Source organism: Schistocerca serialis, chromosome 4 (genome assembly GCF_023864345.2).
Source record: "Schistocerca serialis cubense isolate TAMUIC-IGC-003099 chromosome 4, iqSchSeri2.2, whole genome shotgun sequence".
Lineage (NCBI taxonomy): Eukaryota > Metazoa > Arthropoda > Insecta > Orthoptera > Acrididae > Schistocerca > Schistocerca serialis.
The window spans coordinates 70,154,172-70,177,515 of NC_064641.1; the positions used below are offsets into that span (position 1 = coordinate 70,154,172).

The 23,344-nt window shown below is 45.8% G+C and overlaps 1 protein-coding gene across 1 annotated transcript in view; it reads right to left on the reverse strand.

The window, feature by feature from the left end:
* Positions 1-21,967, reverse strand: part of LOC126474146 (myosin-I heavy chain) — a 180,300-nt gene extending 158,333 nt beyond the window's left edge. Inside the window, exon 1 of the mRNA XM_050101600.1 lies at positions 21,850-21,967. The gene's annotated coding sequence lies outside the window, so the exon portion shown is untranslated. The remainder of the gene's footprint in view (positions 1-21,849) is intronic.
* Between the last annotated feature and the right edge of the window lie 1,377 nt (positions 21,968-23,344).

Genomic DNA, 23,344 nt, shown 5'->3' on the forward strand with positions numbered 1-23,344 from the left:
TCGTTGTTACGCAAGGACAAATGTACTCTGTGATGCACTTTCTCGCACAGAATGGCCAAATAGCACTTGCATGGAATTCTCTGTCAGTACGGAACAATAGAACGAACGGACCATGAAGACCATCACTCCTAGTGCAGCGGTAGACAATATTCAATCACAAGTATATATTTCTTTGGACGCTGTCGTTGGAAACAAAATGAAGGATTGTCATATTACCCTCTTCAAGTCATCCGGGTCATAGAGACTACAGGGTGCGGCGCGGGAACTTCCTTATTCGATACGCGCGGCGCACAGCGGCTGTTACTCATTTTACGTGGGTTTCAGTGCAATCAAAAGTGCGAGACTTAACGTTTTTTAAGGTTAATTTAGTAACGATCATGCAGTGGGCAAGAGAGGAGTGTACGTTCGCCGTTGCAACCTACTTTTCCAATGGACGTTCGGTCGTCAGAACTCAGCGTGCATTCAGGAAACAGTTTAACATCGCGCCTGCAGTCGTGTTCCTGATGGGAAATCAATTCTTCTGTGTGTGGACACCTTTATGGATACTGGAAGTGTGTAGAAAAAGAAGCCAGGACCTTCAAGAACCACCAGATAGCTTGAAAATATCGAGAGAGTCAGGATGTCGATTTTGAATTTCCCCAAGCGATCTACACGCAAGTATGCAGCTACCCTTGCAATTTCTGAAAGCACAGTGAGACGAATTGTTCATGAAGAGTTGACATCCGCATAAACTGCACACACTTCATCCACGTGATTTTATTTCACGAAAAAATGCATGTGAAGCCTTGATCGATGAGTTCCCTCATGACGCCTTAGTGTTCTTCAGCGATGAGGCCGATTTGCAATTGTCTGGTTGCGGTATAGGAGTGGCACGAACCCCCGAGAACTTCATGAGCAGTGCCTGCATACAGAACGTGTGATTGTTTGGTGTGCATCATCTAACGTTGGCAAGTGGCATTATTGGCCCATGGTTTTTCGAAGAGAAAGATAAGACAGTGACGGTCACTTCTGAGCGTTATGTCCTGATGACTGAACAGTTTCAAAATGGCTCTGAGCATTATGGGACTTAACAGCTGTGGTCATCAGTCCCCTAGAACTCAGAACTACTTAAACCTAACTGACCTAAGGACATCACACACACCCATGCCCTAGGCAGGATTCGAACCTGCGACCGTAGCAGTCGCGCGGTTCCGGACTGCGCGCCTAGCACCGCGAGACCACCGCGGCCGGCGACTGAACAGTTTTTTCTTCCATAACTTGAAGGAGTGGATGTGGGTGATGTCTGGTTCCAACAAGATGGCGCCACAGCTCACACGGCACGAACATCGTCATCGAAGTTGCGCGAACACTTCCCCGACCGTCTCATCTCTTTGAGGGGCGACCTCCAGTGGCCAACACGCTCGCCAGATTTAGCGCCATGCCACTTTTTCTTTGGGTTTACCTCAAGTCCTTGGTGTTTACCAATCGTCCGCAGACCCTGGCTGAGCTACGGAACAATAATTGTGTTGCTATTGCCAACATCGACAGAGACATGTTGGAGAAAGTGGACCGAAACTTCGGATTTCGACTCTCCAAATGCATTGAGCAGAACGGAGGCCACCTTCAAGATATCGTTTTCAAAACTTAATGGAACAAAATTTAGGATATTACTCTTTGTAAAGAAAAAAGAATTAAATTGGTCTCTCATACTTTCTGATTTTTTTTTTTTTTTTTTTTTTTTTTAAATATGGAAGTTCCCACGCCGCATCCTGTATCTTTTAGTAATTTTACAATGCCAGGAAACGTTGATACTAATAAATTAATGAATAACTTTGGCCTAACCGTAGATATTTGATCTTATACGAACTATACCGATTGTATGTTCAAGGTACAGACTCTGCGCCGTAGTCGGCAGTCGTTGATAGGAAGGCTTTCGATATAGTCATGCGGTAGTCCATGCTCTTGTGCCGTTAATAGATAACTTATAAACAGTGTGAACAAGTATATTTTCTTAAATCAACGTACCATAAGGGTATCCCGGGTAAAAATGATTTGCACAAAAAAAACCTCTTCCCGCTTCATTACGTAAAACTTCGACAGTACTGCTGCACTGTCAGAATCCGTCGGCGCTGCTACGGCTCTGCAATGGGACATAAAACTACGAGGCCATCTCCATATAACAGGTAGGAAGAATTCCTACGCGGCGGTTCTAAGTCAGTTAAGGGCGGACTGGCTTAATTATCGCAAAACTCTGGTGGAAAAGCGAGGCCAGTTACACTGTACGCCCATTATACCACCATGTACAGACTCACTGGCTAAACTGAGATATTTCTGGAGGTTTAGTACTAGTAGGGGGTTCTTGTAGAGCCCCCAGTAGGCTAGCTATAGTGAGGTCGCGATGAATTGGCAGCTGGCCCCAAGTAATAATTGTTAGAAGTAGGTTTCGTGCCGATTGTTCGCTGTTTCAGACTGCTCCCATCCTCAACGCCCCAAAGTTGTGACACTGTATATAACTAAGTCACTATGCGATATGAGACACGGTCAAAATGTTGACTATGTTTTGAACATCATTTTTCTTCAACTCACTGCATTGTATTGCACCAGCCTTAATTTAATTTCATATTCTTTTGCCACAAACGCGTTCCGCATTTGAAGATTACTCAGTAACGCGCATTCATGAATCTGTGTCACATTCGTGACAAAATTTATACCACACCCGCTGATCAGTACGAATCGCACACGCCTATGAATTATCAGTACCGGACGACAAACAGTAAAATATTCTCCCTCTCACATCCTCTAACCTCGCAGTGGCCGCGTTACTAGTCCTCTGTTCCCGAGATAAGCGACCAACTTTACTTAGCTCACGGCAGAATTTACCAACGCCAAGCAAAATTAAACATATCTTAAGATACTACTGTCTCTGTAAGAAATTTTGTTTGTTGCTGAGTAGGAAAACTACACTCTTAAGAAGCTCTAAACGTTAGGTGACGTTTTTGATTCGACTGTTAGTTGCTGGAGCACTTTTTATAAAATACGGCTGAGAACCGCGGGCCGCACGAAAACTTATTTAGGGTCGCCTGCTGTTTGACAAACAACGCATGGGAAATGATACCGTTTGTTAAATAGCGTTAAATACTGACAAGGACGTATACAGGCGAACTGCCATATACGGTTTGGCTGACCAGCTATGGTCTTGGTAGTTCGTTGAAATGCCACCTGTAAAATTAATCACAGGAAGATGAAGGAAGTACTATAACAGATATGGCCACTCTGTATTCTATTGGGGAATAAGAAAAGGGAAGTCGAGGACTTGCGATTGCTGATAGGCGCCTCTTAACCTCCCACCCATTATTTACATAGGGGAATATACAGCACACACAGCTTTAATGTACAGGGTGATTCAAAAAGAATACCACAACTTTAGGAATTTAAAACTCTGCAAAGACAAAAGGCAGAGCTAAGCACTATCTGTCGGCGAATTAAGGGAGCTATAAAGTTTCATTTAGTTGTACATTTGTTCGCTTGAGGCGCTGTTGACTAGGCGTCAGCGTCAGTTGATGCTAAGATGGCGACCGCTCAACAGAAAGCTTTTTGTGTTATTGAGTACGGCAGAAGTGAATCGACGACAGTTGTTCAGCGTGCATTTCGAACGAAGGATGGTGTTAAACCTCCTGATAGGTGGTGTATTAAACGTTGGTATAAACAGTTTACAGAGAATGGGTGTTTGTGCAAAGGGAAAAGTTCTGGACGGCCGAGAACGAGTGATGAAAATGTAGCACGCATCCAGCAAGCATTTGTTCGTAGCCCAGGAAAATCGACTCGCAGAGCTAGCAGAGAGCTGCAAATTCCACAATCAACTGTATGGAGAGCCCTACGAAAAAGGTTAGTTATGAAACCTTATCCCGAGGCGATGGATCGGCCGCCAGGCAGCCCGTGACAGAGCACTTCATCACTGGCCTCCAAGAAGCCCTGATCTTACCCCCTGCGATTTTTTCTTATTGGGGTATGTTAAGGATATGGTGTTTCGGCCACCTCTCCCAGCCACCATTGATGATTTGAAACGAGAAATAACAGCAGCTATCCAAACTGTTACGCCTGATATGCTACAGAGAGTGTGGAACGAGTTGGAGTATTGGGTTGATATTGCTCGAGTGTCTGGAGGGGGCCATATTGAACATCTCTGAACTTGTTTTTGAGTGAAAAAAAACCTTTTTAAATACTCTTTGTAATGATGTATAACAGAAGGTTATATTATGTTTCTTTCATTAAATACACATTTTTAAAGTTGTGGTATTCTTTTTGAATCGCCCTGTATTTTAGTTTGTTGTTCATTAAATGTTTTATCAGTATATCAGTTTTGTTTCTATTCTGTTGTTCTTCGTAATGTTGTCGTTAGTAATAGATCGACGACATCCCTGTGATTAGGAAGTTACTCACCTTCGGCGTTCTATGTTATGAATATATAGTGCAATGATACAGAATTCTGACGACATCCCTGTCATTAGGAAGTTACTCACCTTCGGCGTTCTATGTTATGAATATACAGTGCAGTGATACAGATACAAAATTCAGTAATGTTATACCAACAACTACTCCTTTGTTAAGAGATGTAGCATGAGTTTAGTTTTATAGCATGGATCCTTAGTAGGAAAAAGGCGAAAGAAGGAAAATTAGAGTTTAACAGCGCGTCGAGACTAGGTCATTAGACATGGAGCACGAACTCGGACTGGGGAAGGGTAAGGAAGAAATCGGCCGTTATCTTTCAATGGGACCATCCCGGTGCTCACCTTAATCTATTTACAAAATTTATTGAATCTCGCAATCTGGATGGCCAGACGGGCATTTGAACCACTGTCCTCCCGAATACGAGTCCATTGTTTTGCCACTACGCCACCTGACTCGGTAAAAACTAGGTGAAGTGTCTACATTAATATTTGGTACTAAAAAAATAAAAATTTCCCGACTGCAGCAAGAGATACCGCTTTCATCGTAATATCGTTAGAGTTGATGGATCATATTTTTTAGGAAAGTTTTCCACGTTCGTATAATATTCTTGTAAATGTTTCTGAGCTGGCGTAAATATCAGTTGGTTTTCCATAACATCAGTAGAAATTCCTCTCGTTTCGAAGCAAGGAGGAGTAACGAGTGGTCCTGCAAGAAGATATACTCAAAACAGAAATGCAGTTTGTGGAAGAATAGTGAGCATCATTGGGACTGCCTGCTACAGGCACAAAAACCAATGTGTGCTAAATGGCTGAGGGGTTAAATAAAACAATTTTAGGCAGTTGTTCCGGAATCGGAAATTTGTAAGGTCAGACCACAAGTGGAATATACTGCTTCTGTAGAAAATAGTTATTTTTCTGTATGAATGACTCCTGTACTTTTTAATAAGTATCCCACATATTTTCTATCTAGGGTCTGCGTCCTTTGCAGAAAACGAATGGGAAGTTAAGTGGGAGACTGTTCGCAAATTTGTGTCCGTTTGTCATATCAGGAGTGCAACGAGATAGCAACATGGTGCAGGAATTATGTTTGATTAATATTATGTTGTCTACAGGTCACTATGAGCACTATGGGACTTAACATCTATGGTCATCAGTCCCCTAGAACTTAGAACTAGTTAAACCTAACTAACCTAAGGACATCACACAACACCCAGTCATCACGAGGCAGAGAAAGTCCCTGACCCCGCCGGGAATCGAACAGAAAAATGACATATATCCATCGATAGAACATCTTTTCAAATTTCAATTCGTAGGCTAACACGCGTTGTGGCGTAGTTGCTGAGTCCACCACTAGGGGGTAGGCGTGTCAGAACATGGCGTACAATGGACCGATACTTGCGTTTTGTGTCCTTGAATTCCCTAAATGTGAATCAGTTGCGACGCTTCAGCGTCGATTTCGTATCAATATCAGATAAATGCATAAATAGACAAATCAAACAGTGGGTGGTACAACACATTCTGTGCGCGTATATGTATATGAAGATGGTATCTGTTCTTTCGGACATGTCCGAAAGAACAGATACCGTCGGTGACCATGCAGCTCGTTAGAATGAAATTATAAAATATAGTCAAGGCTCATCGGCCATTTGACCATCTTCTTCTGTGCGGATGCACAAACAGCGCCCGATCTCTTACGGGAATCAGCAAAAAGCCGCGAGTAATGAGTATAATGGGCAGGGACACTATGATTATAGGTCCTCGGTGGCTTAGATGGATAGAACGTCTGCCATGTAAGCAGGAGATCCTGGGTTCGAGTCCAGGTCGGGGCACACAGTCCGCCTTTCGCCGCGGAGCAGCTCGGACTTGTTTACGTCTCGGCTGCGAACGGTCGCGGAAGAAGCGGTGTTTACACCGTCGTCACTCGCGTGTGTTACTGTTTAAATCGAACGCAATGGCACACAATTTCCGAAAAACCACGATACAGTTCACGTTCTGTAACGAGTATGCAAGACCGAAGGCTTTCGAAATCGAACGTTTCTTGAGGGACGAAGTGCATCTTAATTACACGGAGATTATTGGAATTCATTTATCAATCGTGAGCAGCACTCTTTACGTGAAGATGATTGACGACGCAGCATGTGATAGGATCATTGAAGCCGCCAAACGAGGATTCCAATTCCGACACTTCGATGGTCATATTGGCGAAGTTTTCGTCGCTCATTCGGGCCTGGGTGTGCGTACGATTCGAATCTTCGAGCTGCCTTTCGAGGTACCCGAATCATTGGTCACTGAATCACTCCAGCCATATGGCCATACGGCCGAACGCTGGGCAAGTTTTAGCACGTATCCAGTGCTCAATGGTGTCCGACAGGTGCGAATTGCCCTTACAAAACATGTGCCATCGTACATAAACATCGGCGGCTGTAGAGCTATTGTCATCTATGATGGACAGCCCAGGACATGCTCCGGGTGTGGTGGTGAAGGACATCTTCGATCAGCGTGTATGCAGAGGAGACTCGTGCAACCCCCCAGCGGAGACTTCCAGAATCCGACCACACCAACGTCACTGCCGATGACTTACGTGACGGCACTTCGCGGGGAGGTGACGCCGAGGTCGGAGCGCACCATCGAACCGACGCCGCAGTTGATTGAGGCGCCTTCGGACGCCACTGCAGAAGGAATGGCTCCGACCAACCTCCAATCTCAGACACTACAGGTGGCGCAGAAAGAGGATGAGAGCATCACAATAGGCATGGAAGCTGAAGTGGAACGGCCCCAGGGGATTGTGGCGGCGGCGGGAACGCAGGAGATGCAAGATGCGCCAACACCAGAGGCCGAGGTTAGGGCCCGCAAACAACGCTCGCCAAAGCGCCGCAAGAAGCGCCGACTAAACTCTGCGGAGACGCTCCCTTCTCTTCTAGGGAGCCCAGACGAGTCTAACACTATGGACCTGTCTGACATGGAACCACAAGCTTCGGATGTCGCAGATCATATGAATTCGGACAGTGAAATGATGTCATATCGTTCAGACGACGCATCCGCTCAGGGGCCTGCTACCCCTTCGGCGGTGGAGTCTACAGCTGCGAAAGAACGACAGATGTCACACAACAATGCCGCACAGGAAAATTTGGAGCACACCAATAGTATCAGCTGGTATGAGCAGGACGACGACATCACCGATGCGGACCATTCTATTGATGGGGCCTTGCATCCGTCCGCATCTCAAGAAACCTAATGCCGCAGGGACACGTTCCTCGGGCGACCCTCGGCGGATGTGCAACGGGACTATCGACACGGTGAAACTTTGTCATTTTCACATCATGTGGAGATGACAGCTACTCGACCCCAGGCATACAGAATAGGGACAGTGAATGTAAATACCATTAGATCGCCCGTGAAACAGCAGTTGTTTAGGGACATGATATACGCGTCGGATGTGGATATACTGATGGTGCAGGAAATTTACATTCCTGAGTTCCAGGACGTACATGGATACATCTCCTACACCTCGCCGCACTCGAACAACGACAGTGGAACGGCGATATTGGTCCGGGACGGGATTCCGGTCCGAGACCTGGCTTATCTACCTTCGGCACGAGGACTGGCGATAACTGTTAATGGAATTCGCATTCTCAATGTTTATGCCCCTTCCGGCACAGACAACAGACGGGCGCGTGCGAGATATTATTCGGAAGAGATTGTGCCCTTATTTACCGGCAGATTCGATCATTTCATTATAGGTGGTGACTTCAATTGTGTTTTAGCCCAAAAAGACCGGACACCACATTACAATACTTGACGTGAATTGCATGTGCTATGCCGGGATCTGGAGTTAAGCGACACCTGGGACATGATTCATAGGAACCGTGAGGGATATACTTTTTTTACCAGTCACTCGGCGAGCAGACTCGATCGAATATATGTTTCGGTTGGCCTACAGGATAAGGTGGTCGACGCGGAACGATGGCCTACGGCATTTACTGATCATCTGGCTTACATTTGTACCATGTCACTCCCTAGGCAAAGTGTGTGGAGAAGCCGCGGGACATGGAAGCTCAATTCGTCCCTTTTGGCGGACCCCGAATGTCGTCAGAGAGTCGAGGAGGTATGGACCACATGTCAACGCCGTCTACCAACGTATACCTCCGTGCTTCAATGGTGGCTCGAGTGCACTAAGCCGGCAATAAGAAGAGCTCTAATACAGTATGGTCGGGATAAGGCGAGATGGCAGAGAGACACTCTTGATTATTATTACACCATGCTTCGTGAGCTGTCCTTCCAGGTGCCGTCTGCAGAACATCATGCGGAAGTTCATCGTGTCAAGGCACAAATCCTATCGATCACGCGACGACGACTGGGTGGCATCCCAATACGGGCAAGATGTCTTGACACCATCACTGGGGAACGTACCTCGATGCACCATGTGTCGCGGGAACACAAGCGTTACCGCCGGGCATTGGTAACAGTGCTCCACGGTTTAGATGGCCGTCAACGGACAACACAACAGGACATTGCAAATGAATTTTTAGAGCATTTCCGCCATCTTTATGCCGGTACACCGACGGACCGTCAGGTAGGGGACGAGATACTGCAACATTTGCAAACGACACTGACAGAGACGGATAAGGCAGCGCTTATGGAGCCACTCACAGAAGACGATATAAAGGTGGCACTCACAAAAGGAGCGGCCCATAAATCACCGGGGCCAGATGGGATTACGCTAGAGTTTTATCGAGAATTCGTGGACATGATGATGCCACAGTTGGTGTCGATGTACAATGAGGCGATGAGTCCGAACATGCGCCTACCGTCGGATTTTGTGACGGGCTTTCTTCTTCCCATCCCGAAGATGGAGAGGAGTCGTAGTGTTACTCAATATCGGCCTCTCACTATGCTAAACACCGATTATAAAATTTTTGCACGGCTGCTAGCGTCTCGTCTCAAGCTGGCGATATCCAGGACAATATCCCCTGATCAGGCTTGCCTAGGGGTGCGAAGCAACATCTCCTCGGCGTTAAGTGAATACCGTGACGTTATCGCCCTTGCGGAAACTTGTAAAATGCGAGCAGCGATGATATCTGTGGACTTCGACCGTGCGTTCGACAGGATAAACCATGACTTCTTGGCGTCAGTCATGAGCCGAATGGAGATTCCACCTGTTTTCATCTCCATCATTATGAGGCTAATACGAGGGGCTCCATCGAAGGTGATTGTAAACGGTCGGGAAGCGGGCACGGTTCCTATTAACAGCTCCGTCCGACAAGGGTGCCCACTCTCCATGATGCTGTTTGCGATAGCGCTTGAGCCGCTGATGTGTGTTATGAGGCGCTCACTTACTGGGATAGCGCTTAATGAGAACTCTTTCGTTTGTCGCGCATATGCGGACGACCTGATCCTTCTTGTCAGATCAGGTCATGAAGTGCATCAGGCTGTTGAATATCTAGACTCTTACGGGACGGCAGCAGGCAGTGTCATTAACATGACGAAATCCAAAATTATGCACATTGGACGGGGTCTGGAAGACATACCGGGACCGTTTCAGACGGTGGAATCGCTGAGATGACTGGGGATCACATTTACCCACTCACTACGGCGGTCAGCGGCGGCGAGTTCTCGGCGGCTTCTGCAAAATGTTCGTCTGGCGATACGGAACAACTCACTGAGAGCCTTTGACATGATCCAGCGTGTGGCATACACTAACGTTCACATAGCGTCACGTCTGCCCCATTTAGCGCAGATCCTACCAATACCGAAGGGTATTGCAGACCGCCTCATGGCTGCCTTTGGTTACTATGTTAGTACTGGGATGTTGTTTAAGATCACATATGACACGTTAACGCTGCACTTCCGGAACGGTGGCCTCAACCTCACAAACGTGCGGAACAAAGCTCTGGCGCTTTACATGCGAGCGATGATACGAAATTGGCAACAACGAAAGCACACCATTACGTCAGCTCTGATAGAAGTACTTGTTCCGCCTTCGTACGAACCCCCTATTGCGGTGGGCAATATTTCGCCTTCTCTTGCACACATTGCCTCATTTCTGGTTGATTACAGTTATGTTCGTCTGAAAGTACCTTCGACGAGACTACCCACGACTCGGGAGATCTATAGGTGCTTGATGGATCACCATGCCCGCAACGTAATGGAATTCAAATACCCGTCGAGAACGTGGAACCACATTTGGTGTGCAGTGCATACTCCATTACTGTCAACAGCAGCGAGATCGATGTGGTACATTCTTATAAACCGCAAACTTGTGACCAGGAGTCGATTACATACAATTCATATGGTCGATTCTCCTCTTTGCACAAACTGTGGCCTGTTAGCAACGGAAGAACATGGTTTAGTGTGTGGCGCAGCGAGGGACGTCTGGATGCTGACGCGTCGAATATTGGCCTTCCTTCGGCGCACTAACTACACAGAAATCACATCGGATGTACTTTTTCTACCGGACAAGACCTTTTTTCCCAAACAAAAGACGTATGCGGTCAATTGGATCGCTGGACATGCGACGAAATATTTGTATTCGTACGATATTAAGTCCGTGATGGATTATTGGATGTATTTACAAGAACAACACGAGCTCATACGGAGTCATACGAAATACAGGACTTACTTTTCCAACTTTTTAGGAAGTGTTTTTCACAATCCGCCCGACAGCTGGGGTGTCCCAGAACTGAGAAGACTCCTGCAGCAGAACGACTAGAAACAATACTGCGCGGTTCAGTTATATTGGCATACAGCACACTGAGAAGACAACGAGCCCCTACATGGTCGACGCAGGAGAAATACATGAATATATGCCGCCCACAAAGGCTGAAATGGTCAAGATTATATGGCTGTCTGCCAGATTTATGATGCGACACCGCGTGCTGCAGGGATTGTGATGCAGATGATAACTTCATTTTCACTCCCGCCCGTGACTAGGATTGTCATTTACTTTCTTCATGTTACACAAACAAAAAAGGGCGGCCTTTACGTTGATTTTCTGGTTTCCAAATTGTTTTTGCTTTGTTTTTGCTGTCTCGATCCTTTTCTTCTCCCTAAGATAGTACAATTGTACGAATAAAGATTGTTTGTTTACCCTGCCTTCCTGCTCTCAAAAAAAAAAAAAAAGAAAAAAAAAAGAAAGATAAAACCATCCGCTTAGAATACGGATTTTTATTTTTTTTATTTTCACTTTCATTTAAGTTGTATGTAACTCTTATTTATGTATTTGTATAGATGTATGACATTTAAGTAAAAAAAAAAAAAAAAAAAAAAGAGATGGATAGAACGTCTGCCATGTAAGCAGGAGATCCTGGGTTCGAGTCCAGGTCGGGGCACACATTTTCAACTGTCCCCGTTGACTTATATCAACGCCTGTATGCAGCTAGGGATATTCATTTCACTGTAATTTCAAAACTTCAGTATATTCTGAAGTTTAGAATTACAAGTTCACTGCCAAGCCTGTGCTAATCCTTACACAGCCATGCACAAACCCTTTCGTTCACGTTAGCAAGTTCATGGTAACGTATTTCCCGAAATCTGAACAGCCACTAAACAGGAATTGTTCTTAAATGAAAACGCTCGCCACACTATTGCGAAGAATACTCCGTTCTGACTTGTCAGTTTTCTTTAAGGCCAGTATAAAAATTTTATTCTCTCGCGTTAGTCCGCGCTTTTCATGACTGACCAATCAACAAATAACACAACTTTTTCCCGAAATAAATATTTTAACATTCTAATATATTATTTATACTTTACGTCATTAACTATTTTCATTTGCACTCAAATTAGCTTTCTTTTTACCATAAACATACTTAACATATTATGATACAAAATTCCCCGTCGTCTGCATTCACGCTGCCTTAAAAATTTCTCAGGCTAATTCGTACAGCATTTGTGAGTATAACAGTGATCTACATATTTACTTTAGATCACATTCACGCATCATTCACACTACTAAAAACATATACAAGCAAATTCGGAGAAAAGTCTGCTGCTGCTCCTCATTACGTACCGCTCCCAGCCTTGCGGTGCTTGTACATCGGAGGCCCACCGTAAGCTGCTCCAGTTCCTGCCGCACTCCGCGTTGGACCTAATGCTTCTATTCTTCTCAGAGCTTTTGGTCGCTCCAGGCGCCGGGTAGGAGGAACGATTCTTCGTAATTTGGGCGCTTGCCTGTATTTAATTTAAGGTCTCGCTCGATTGCTGCGCCACCATCAGAACCAGATTCGTGCTTGTCGACTTCGAGATTCTTCCGCAGATTTTCTGCGTCCAGATTCGCATTCAACCGGGGTCTTGCAGCTGGGGCGGGCGCCCCCGGGTTCCTTTTGAGCACCATATGCGGAACCGATAAATTTGGACCCATCGTCTACGCTGCGGCAGCAGCTCAACTTCCCAGCGCTCGTTCCGGCGCCGCCGCCGTCTTCTTCACCGCTCTGTCAGTTTTTGATTGGACCGGCTCAGGGAGAGGGGGAACACCTGACGTTCCCATGGAAACACAGGACAGATGTCGGGGCGCAGCCAGGGGCTCAGCGTCGGTCCCAGTAGCGGCTCCTGGCTCCTCACGCCAACCAGCTTCCTCCTTGTCGTGAGATGGCTCCCTACATGACAACGGTGGGGCGTTTTGAGGGGGAGGGGGAGGAATGTGCAGTCCTAAAGCATCGACTGCGCATCAACCAGCGCAGCGCCACGAAATGGTATCAAGAAGGCGCAGACCCATGCACCAAAGCAAGGAGCGGAGAGTGCCACGCCTCCAGGAATACAGTTCAGCACCCCATCTCAACGCTGATTTAACCATCCGCCCATCACTGGTCGGCCCCGTTCGATCGCAGACTTTGAGGGCATCAGTATTGAGTAATAGGAAGCTGATACTTAGCCTGCGTTCTGCGAGTAGTAATAGTGAAAAGTACTTGCATGTAGAAGGCACAGGAAGCAAGTTTAGTTATGTTTATTTTGTTTTTAGGAATAAAGTATTCTGTTAATCTGCAAGTATTACGTACATATCATTTTGAATGCCTGCCACTGACCATCGCAACTTCTCTCCTTCCTTATTTGTCGGTGCGGACTCCCACAGTAGCCGATACAATTATATTAGCATTCTGTAGCTAGCCACAAGGGACCAAAATACTCAGGAAATATACCTGGACAGCCTCAGAAGTTCTGATTCACCTTGTATACAGTGGATCAGGATGCATCGATAAAATGTTTTCTTTGTCGACAATTAAGAATTACACTGCTAGGCATTAAAATTGCGACAGTATTATGGGAAGCATGCAACAGACGTGAAATTGGAATGTAGTGTAACACATGCTTGCATATCGAAATGATTGACGTTTCAGGGCAACCGCAGTAAATATACGAAGGTTGGAACTTTAATAGTGGCAACTATTTATTTATAACTCGTACAAAATAGATACGTGTTTCAAAGTTTTACTGACATTCAAAGTAGTCACCAGCATTGTGTATAATCCGTTGCCAGCGATGTGGAAGACGTAGGATACTGTAGGATACTGTTAGCAGTGCCAGTTGTGTTGACAGTTCGAGCGGCGCGGTCTATTGCCCGACGAAATTTTAGCAGTTCTGAAGCGATTGCCGTCCAGTGTTTCCTTAAGTTTAGAAATCGAGTTGAACTTACGAGGGCTTAGCCCGACCGGTTAGCCGTGAGGTCTTACGAACGGCTTTCCGGATTGGGAAGGAGCACCTGGTCCCCTGCACGAATCCGCCCGGCGGACTTGTGGCGAGGTCCGGTGAGCCGACCAGTCTGTGGATGGTTTTTAGGCGGTTTTCCATCTTCTTCGGAGAATGCGGGCTGGTTCCCCTTATTCCGCCTCAGCTACACTATGTTGGCGACTGCTGCGCGCAAACAAGTTCTCCACGTACGTGTACACCACGATTACTCTACCACGCAAAACAAAGGGGTTACACTCGTGTGATGAGAGACGTTCCCGGGGCGGGGAGGGGGGGGGGGGGGGTTGCAGCGGGGGCCATACTGCACAACAACCCTGAAAGAGTGGTTCTCAGTGTGGGTCGGCAGAGGGGTGAAGTGGACTGCGGTAGTCGTCGTGGGGTTGCGGACCAATGCAGCAGCCCCATCAGTCAAACAAATCAGTAACAGCTTGCACTGTACATGCTTGAGCATGATGGTCAGGTCCCGCAGAAAGTGTCATCACATCTGTCTCTAAGCTGATCGTAGGTTGTGTTCCAAAAATGAATGGCTTAGATACGGCCGGAAATTGCACGCCAGTGCCGAAACTGGACGTTTTTGGCGACATGTGCCTTTTCAGTCCGTTGACGTGTACGGCGTGAAACGTCTGAAATCAAATGGTCCAGGCCAGGGTTAGGAGCCTTAGGTTTGAGGAATGATTTCGTGATATTCCCTGGATGATCTCTTCATTCTGGGAGGCACAGTAGATCTCCACATGTATACGTCTATCCTTGGGGACCATATCCACACCTACATTTCCTCGGCACGATGGCACCTACCAGCAGGACAATACGACGTGTTACACAGCTCGCAATGTACGGACGTCGCTCGAACCGCACCAGGATGGGTTTACCGTATTCCCTTAGCCACAAAACTCCCCAGATTTCAATCCAATCGAGAATCTGTCGGACCATCTCGAACCGAGAAACCTAGCGCAGCTATACACAACACTGAAGTCCACATGGCTCCACACCCACGTCGGTAGCTTTCAAAACCTCACTGACTCTCTTCCTGCATGTCTCGCTGCGTTCCACGCTGGAAAAGATGGATATTCAGGCTTTTGCCAGGTTGTCACATTAATGTGACTGGACAATGTATACACGGAAGTGACAAGAGTCATGTTAACGATATGTACATACGCCATTGGCGGTAGTATCGCATAAAGAAGGTACGAAAGGCCAGTGCAGTGGCAGAGTCGTCATTTGTAGCCACGTGGTTCATGTGAACGATGTCCGAAATGATTATGGCCGCACGACGGTTACTAACAGATTTTGAACGCGGAATGGTGGTTGGAGCTAGAGGTATGGGACATTCCATTTCGAATATCGTTAGGGAAATCAGTATTTCGTGATCCACAGTGTCACGAGTGTGCCGAGAATACCAAATTTCAGGCATCACCTCCCACCACGGACAAAGCACTGGCCGACGTCCTTCACTTAACGACCTAGAGCAAAGACGTTTGCGTAAAGTTGTCAGTGCTACCAGACAAGCGTAAAATAACGGCAGAAGTCAATGTGGGACTAACGACGAACATCTCCGTTAGGACAGTGTGGCGAAACTCGGCGTTAGCGGGCAGTGGCAGCAGACGCCCGACGCGAGTGCCTTTGCAAACTGCGCGGCATCACCTGCAGCGCCTCTCCTGTGCTCGTTACCGTATCTGTTGGACACTAGAGGACTGGAAACCGTGGTCTGGTTAGACGAGTCCAGATTTCACTTGGTAAGAGCTGATGATAAGGTTCGAGATGGCGCAGACCCCACGAAGCCACGGACCCAAGTTGTCAACAAGGCACTGTGCAAACTGGTGGTGGTTACATAATGGTGTGGACTCTGTTAATATGGAATGGAGTGGGTCCTCTGGTACAACTGAAGCGGTCAGTGCCTGTAAATGGTTAAGTTCAGATACCTGGAGACCATTTGCAGCCATTCTTAGTCTTCGTGTTCTTGAACAACGATCGAATTCTTATGGACGACAATGCGCCACGCCACCCGACCACAGATGTTCGTGGTTGGTTTGAAGAACTTTCTGTACAATTGGAGCGAATGATTTGGCCACCCACCTGACATGGGAACCTTCCCATCGCACCCCCCTCAGATTTAGTTATAAGTTGGCACAGAGGATAGGCCTTGAAAAACTGAACACAGATCAATTGAGAAAACAGGAAGAAGTTGTGTGGAACTGTGAAAAAATAAGCAAAATATAGAAACTGAGTAGTTCAAGGGAAGATATGCAACATTAAGGATAATGTGAAAGCCGGAGCGCCGTGGTCTCGTGGTAACGTGAGCAGCTGCGGAACGAAAGGTCCTTGGTTCAAATCTTCCATCGAGTGAAAAATTTAATTTTTTATTTTCAGTTTATGTGGCAAACTCTCATGTTTTCATCACTTTTTTGGGAGTGATTATCACATCCACAAGAAAACCTAAATCGGGCAAGGTAGAAGAATATTTTTACCCATTCGCCAAGTGTACAAGTTAGGTGGGTCGACAACATATTCCTGTCATGTGACGCACATGCCGTCACCAGTGTCGTATAGAATATATCAGATGTGTTTTCCTGTGGAGGAATCAGTTGACCTATGACCTTGCGATCAAATGTTTTCTGTTCCCATTGGAGAGGCACGTCCTTTCGTCTACTAATCGCACGGTTTTGCAATGCGGTCGCAAAACACAGACACTAAACTTATTACAGTGAACAGAGATGTCAATGAACGAACGGACAGATAATAACTATGCAAAAATAAAGTAAAATTTTCAGTAGAGGAAAGACTTGAACCAAGGACCTCTCGTTCCGCAGCTGCTCACGCTACCACGGGACCACGGCGCTCCTAATCTCGCATTGTCCATTATGTTGCTTATGTTGCCCATGGACTACTCAGTTTGTATATTTTGCTTATTTTTTCACAGTTCCACACAACTTCTTCCTGTTTTCTCAACTGATCTGTGTTCAGTTTATCAAGGCCTATCCACTGTGCCAACTTATAACTAAATCTGAGGGGGGTGCGATGGGGAGGTTCCCTTGTGAGAAGAGGCGATCTACGTTACTAATCAAACTGCCTAGGAACCAGGTACCTGTTACCGTTATCGAACGGCTTCCAGGAGAAACAAAGCCGGCCGGTGTGGCCGAGAGGTTCTAGGCGCTTCAGTCCGGAACCGAGCTGCTGCTACGGTCGCAGGTTCGAATCCTGCCTCTGGCATGGATTGTGTGATGTCCTTAGGTTAGTTAGGTTTAAGTAGTTCTAAATATAGTGGACTGATGACCTCAGATGTTAAGTCCCATAGTGCTTAGAGCCATTTGAACCATTTGAAGGAGAAACAAAAATTCTGATCTTCAGTATTTCGTGTTATAATTGCCAGAATTTAAAAATTTAAAATACTGCTATAATCTCTACATTAAGTGGTATAATCATGTGTTAAAAGTTTAACACAATAGGGCAAATATTACGCTTAGGAACTGTGTGTACGGCTCTCGAAGCAACGTAACAGACGGCTCGCGAGTGCCCAGAATTTATTCCATCACAATTTGTGAATGAGAGCACTTAGTGACTTCCAAGGAACAACTTCACACCCTTTAGAAATTTTTCTCGCTGACACCCTCCACAAAATGATTAAAGGAAAAAAAAGTTTACCGCTTACTACATTTCCGCTGTTTAAGCCGTAAAACGGTTGCATTAGGTGTGACGTTTTAATTTATTACTTCTTTACTAATATTTAAATATGGTTCAAATGGCTCTGAGCACTATGGGACTTAACTTCTGAGGTCATCAGTCCCCTAGACTTAGAACTACTTAAACCTAACAGCTTGGGTACAGCTTGTTGAAGATGCCTTACAACTACACACGTCTTCCTGGGAGCCGAAAATATGTTGACTACAGCAACGAACGTCTTCAAACGTGTTTAGAAACCATCAGTTCTGGTGAAATGACAGAAAGGCAGGCTGTTGAGCATTTCCGAATACCCTGAAGCACTACTAAAAACAAGTTGAAGAATGTATTTTCACATTCCCCAGCCTCCCTAAAGTATTTTCGCAAGAAGAAGAATTAGCTTTTGCTAGTCATATCGACAAAATGTGTGAATATGGTTTTCCCCTAGGTGAACTTGATTTGAGATATATCGTAAAATCCTACCTAACTAGACAAGGAAAGACTGTACAATGCTTTTTTAACAATGTTCTGGGGCGTGACTGGGTTAAGTCATTCTTAAAGAGACACCCTCAGTTGACAGTCAAGTTTTCGTCTAACATCAAACGAAATCGAGCTCAGATCGATGAAAAAAATAATAACAGAGTACACTGAGAATCTGAAAGAGGCGGTCAATGATTTACCGCCAGACAAAAATTATAATTATGACGAAACGTGTATGTCAGATGACCCTGGAAAGAAAAATTTGATTTGTAGGAGAGGCTGCAAGTACCCAGAACGGATAATGAATTCTACCAAATGTAACGTAAGTGTGATGTTCTGTGGTAATGCCGATGGTGACTCGTCGCCTCCTAATGTTATATATAAAGGAGAGCATTTATGGAGTACGTGGACTGAAAACGGCCCTGAAGGGGCACGATATAACAGGACAAAACAAGGATGGATTGATGGTGCAACTTTTGAGGATTGGTTTTCGACTCATCTACTTCCTGTTCTAAAAAAACAGGCAGAAAAGTAATCATCGGTGACAATCTCAGTTCACATATAAGTGTGAATGTTCTTCAACTTTGTGAAGAGAACAACATCCAATTTGTCTGTCTGCCTCCGAACTCTTCGCATTTAACACAACCACTTGATTTAGCTTACTTTAGGCCTCTCAGAATGAAATGGAGACAAGTTCTTAAAGAGTGGAAGCAATCAGACAGTGGCGAAGCTGCATCCACACTATCAAAGTTCCCAAGATTGTTAAAAAAGGCCTTAGCATAGAGTCGAATGTACGGGATAATCTTTTGGCTGAATTTAAAAAGGCTGGAATCCACCCGATCAGCAAAGAAGATATTGCCAAGCGATTGCCATCATACAATGGTTCTGTTAACCTTGATTTAATAGAACAAACATTAATTGAACACCTTAAGGAAAAAAAGACAAGAATTGTTCAGCCGCGAACAACAAAACGTTGAAAATTGGAAGTCCCTGCAAGAAAAAGTATATCTTCAACTGAAATCCTTTAGTACCAACAAAAACAGCAGAATGAAATAGACGAGAAAAAGAAAGGAAAGGAAGCTTTGATAGACCAGAAAAAATTGAAAAGGAAAAGAAGAAACTAGAAAAAACAAAGCAAAAAAATTAGATGGAAACAAAAAGAAAAGAAGGGGTAAAAGAGCGGCAAGCCTTTCATCAACAGATGACGGTGATGACAATTTCAGCTTAGTGTCCTCATGTCACAGCGACCTGGTTTTTTCCAGCAGCGATGAAGACTCTTTCAGTGTCAATGAACCAGATAAACCAATTAACTTAGACGATTCAAGACCCAGTACAACCTTCCCAACTGCAAATGTTGAAGGCCCAAAGGGAAGCAATGAAGACATGAAGGAACTTGTAGAAGAGGACGAATTTGTTGTTGTTCATTGGAACGGACTCCGATTCCCAGGGTTGGTGCTCTCTGTAGCGGAGGAGGGAGCGACAGTGGACAGTATGGCGCCGACTAAGGAAATTTTGGAAGTGGGCCCAAGAAAAGGATACGTTATTTTACCAGTGGTGTGACATTGTAAAAGTTACTCAGTCACCAAAACTCGTAAAAAGAGGCCTTTTTAAGATTGATTTCATTCAAAGATAAAAATTCCTCTTTTGAAAGAACTAACTTTTTTACAACTTTTTTTTACACTTTGACTTACCTGTGTAATTTTAACTTGTTGTAAAATATTGCTATCATCATTAAGTAACGTTTGTTTTTCTTTGTCACTTGTCTTTATACCACGCTTTTTCTATTGAAAAACTATCTTGGGCCAAAGTTACCCTATCCTTAGGGTAACATTGGCCCAAAATTTAAAAAATTTAAAAATAGAAAAAAATTAGGTAAAAAAGTGTGCAGCATCTAAAATATAAGATGTTATAGTTGCAAAAAAAGGTTACCAGAACTTAAGTAAAAAATGATTTATCTGAAGGGTAAATCGTGAAATTGTTCAAAAGTGGTCCAAAGTAGCTCGTGTTTACGGTACTGCAAAATTATATCACTGTAAGATACACAGTTCAGGAGATATAACGACATAAATGTTGAGGTGCGTGAAAAAGTAGCTTTCCTTAAAATGGAGTGTAAATTGCGCAGACTGTATTCATCCAGTGTTTCATCATTAGAACACTAACGGCTTCCGACAAACTTTAAACATAATTTCAAACATTTACTAAACTTTTTCTACCTTAAATGTTTAACGTCAAATACACTCTAAGACAAAAAGAAAGTCGCACCACGATGGAATTAGTCGAATGGGGCGGGAAGCGGTCGATCTGACGAACGTGTACAAACACATGATTATAATTTCAGAAAAACTGGAAGATTTTTTTAAGAGCAAAAGCTTCACGAATTGAGGAACTCTGTAACGTGTTAGTCCACCTCTGGCCCTTATGCAACCAGTTACGAGACTCGCTATTGTTAGAGTTGTTCGGTGTCCTCCTTAGGGAAATCGTGGCAAATTCAGTTAAATTTGCGCGTCTGATGGACAAAATCTAGACCTGGTTGGACGTCCCTGCCCGCAATGCTCCAAACGTTTTCAATTGGGGAGAGATCCGGCGACCTTACTGGGCGAGGAAGGTTTAACAAGCACGAAGAGAAGCAACAGAAACTTCCGCTGTGTGCGGGCGGGCTCTACATATCTTGCCGAAATGTAAGCCCTAGGTGGATCGCCATGAAGGGCAACAAAACGGGACGTAGAATATCGTGGACGTACCGCTGTGCTGCAAGAGTGTGGCAGATGACGACCAAAGGGGTGTGGCAGATGACAACCAAAGGGGTCTTGCTGCGACATGATTGTTGGGCCGTATGGCGGCCGACGTTCGGGTCGGTATCGGACTGCTGTCTGGGGCGGGGGCGTCTCCAGACGCGTCTTCGTGGCCATCGAAGCGCGTATCCTCACTGAAGACAGATTTAGTCCAGCCAATGATACTGCAGGCCGAATGTGTCCAAACTGGCTTGTTGGTGTACAGAGGTCGATGGTAGACGGCACAGGTGGCGCTATAGGCTGTGAGCCGCCTGCTACTGGCCTTACGGTTACTGTAGGACCAGTTGCACGTCGGATCGACGTTAATGACGAATCCGGGGCTCTGAGTACCTCTGTGAAGAGTGCTCGGTCTTCACCTTCTGTCGTCTCGTTAGGTCAACCACTTCCTTCTTTACGGTGTGGCCGATCCACCCATTCCTGCCAACAACGTCGAATAGTGGCTTAGATCCTATACAAATGTCAAGCGATTCGCCAATTACTCCAACCGGCTTCTTTGCTCCCAAAAACATGTCCTTTGTCAAACGCGGGCATCTGCAAATGTTGTCCACTCGCCAGACTGCGAGGCATAGTTGCTCTCCGCAAATTCGCAAAAAATTGATGCACCGGTATCGACACGTCTCTTGTTTACTGCCCTTGCCGGATGCGCAGCGAAATTGCGCTGCAGCGTCACATGTTCATCCATCGGCCGCCGAAGTTAACAGTTTTGCATTTTGTCGATATTGTACGAATATAGATTCGTGACCGATTTTCGTAACTCCTTCGTGGCGAATCGGTTGAGTTGGGAGTGTTACAAGAATTGTGGGTTTAGTGGTACTCACGAAGTAGTGCGCGTTGCAGAAGCGCGCGTGCAGGCACTTGAGCACGGCGTCCTCGGTGAGCGGCCCCGGCAGGTGGATGAGGTCGGCCAGGTCGGCGCGGCCGGGCGGCGCCTGCGCGTGCGCCGGCGCGGGCAGCGGCAGCGGCGGCCCCTGCTGCGGGGGTGCCGGCTGCTGCTGGTGGGGCGGCGCTGGGGCCGGCGGCTGCGGCGGCAGCTGGCCGTGGAGGGGGCCGGGCTGCGCCACGGCCGGCGCCGACAGCCCGCCGCCCTTCCGCGCCTTCGCGCCCAGCAGCGCATCTGCAACAGGCACACACCGGGCTCAGATCGGCACTCGCAAAACTCACTACGATACGAGAAAGTAAAAGTTACCCGACACGAATAAAACACATCTACATTGATGAGGAAAAACAGGACGATCACCTGCTTATTTGTCTGTCTTTGGAATGAAATACGTAATTGGTTCTGCGTATCAGGGATACTACAGTTTGTTAGTGGGTTTGCGGAGCTATGTGGCATTGGATGTCACGCACAGGTCATGTAATTCGCGTAAGTAACGGGCCTCTGAGTTGCGTACGCGATGATGGCTTCCAATAGCAATCCAGATGGGTTCCATAGGATTTACATCACGCGAATTTGGTCACCGAGACATCGACGTGACTTCACAATTTTTTTTTTGTCATCAGTCTACTGACTGGTTTGATGCGGCCCGCCACGAATTCCTTTCCTGTGCTAACCTCTTCATCTCAGAGTAGCACTTGCAACCTACGTCCTCAATTATTTGCTTGAAGTATTCCAATCTCTGTCTTCCTCTACAGTTTTTGCCCTCTACAGCTCCCTCTAGTACCATGGAAGTCATTCCCTCATGTCCTAGCAGATGTCCTATCATCCTGTCCCTTCTCCTTATCAGTGTTTTCCACATATTCCTCTCCTCTCCGATTCTGTGTAGAACCTCCTCATTCCTTACCTTATCAGTCCACCTAATTTTCAACATTCGTCTATAGCACCACATCTCAAATGCTTCGATTCTCTTCTGTTCCGGTTTTCCCACAGTCCATGTTTCACTACCATAGAATGCCGTACTCCAGACGTACATCCTCAGAAATTTCTTCCTCAAATTAAGGCCGGTTTTTGATATTAGTAGACTTCTCTTGGCCAGAAATGCCTTTTTTGTCATAGCGAGTCTGCTTTTGATGTCCTCCTTGCTCCGTCCGTCATTGGTTATTTTACTGCCTAGGTAGCAGAATTCCTTAACTTCACTGACTTCGTGACCATCAATCCTGATGTTAAGTTTCTCGCTGTTCTGATTTCTACTACTTCTCATTACCTTCGTCTTTCTCCGATTTACTCTCAAACCATACTGTGTACTCATTAGACTGTTCATTCCGTTCAGCAGATCATTTAATTCTTCTTCACTTTCACTCAGGATAGCAATGTCATCAGCGAATCGTATCACTGATATCCTTTCACCTTGTATTTTAATTCCACTCCTGGACCTT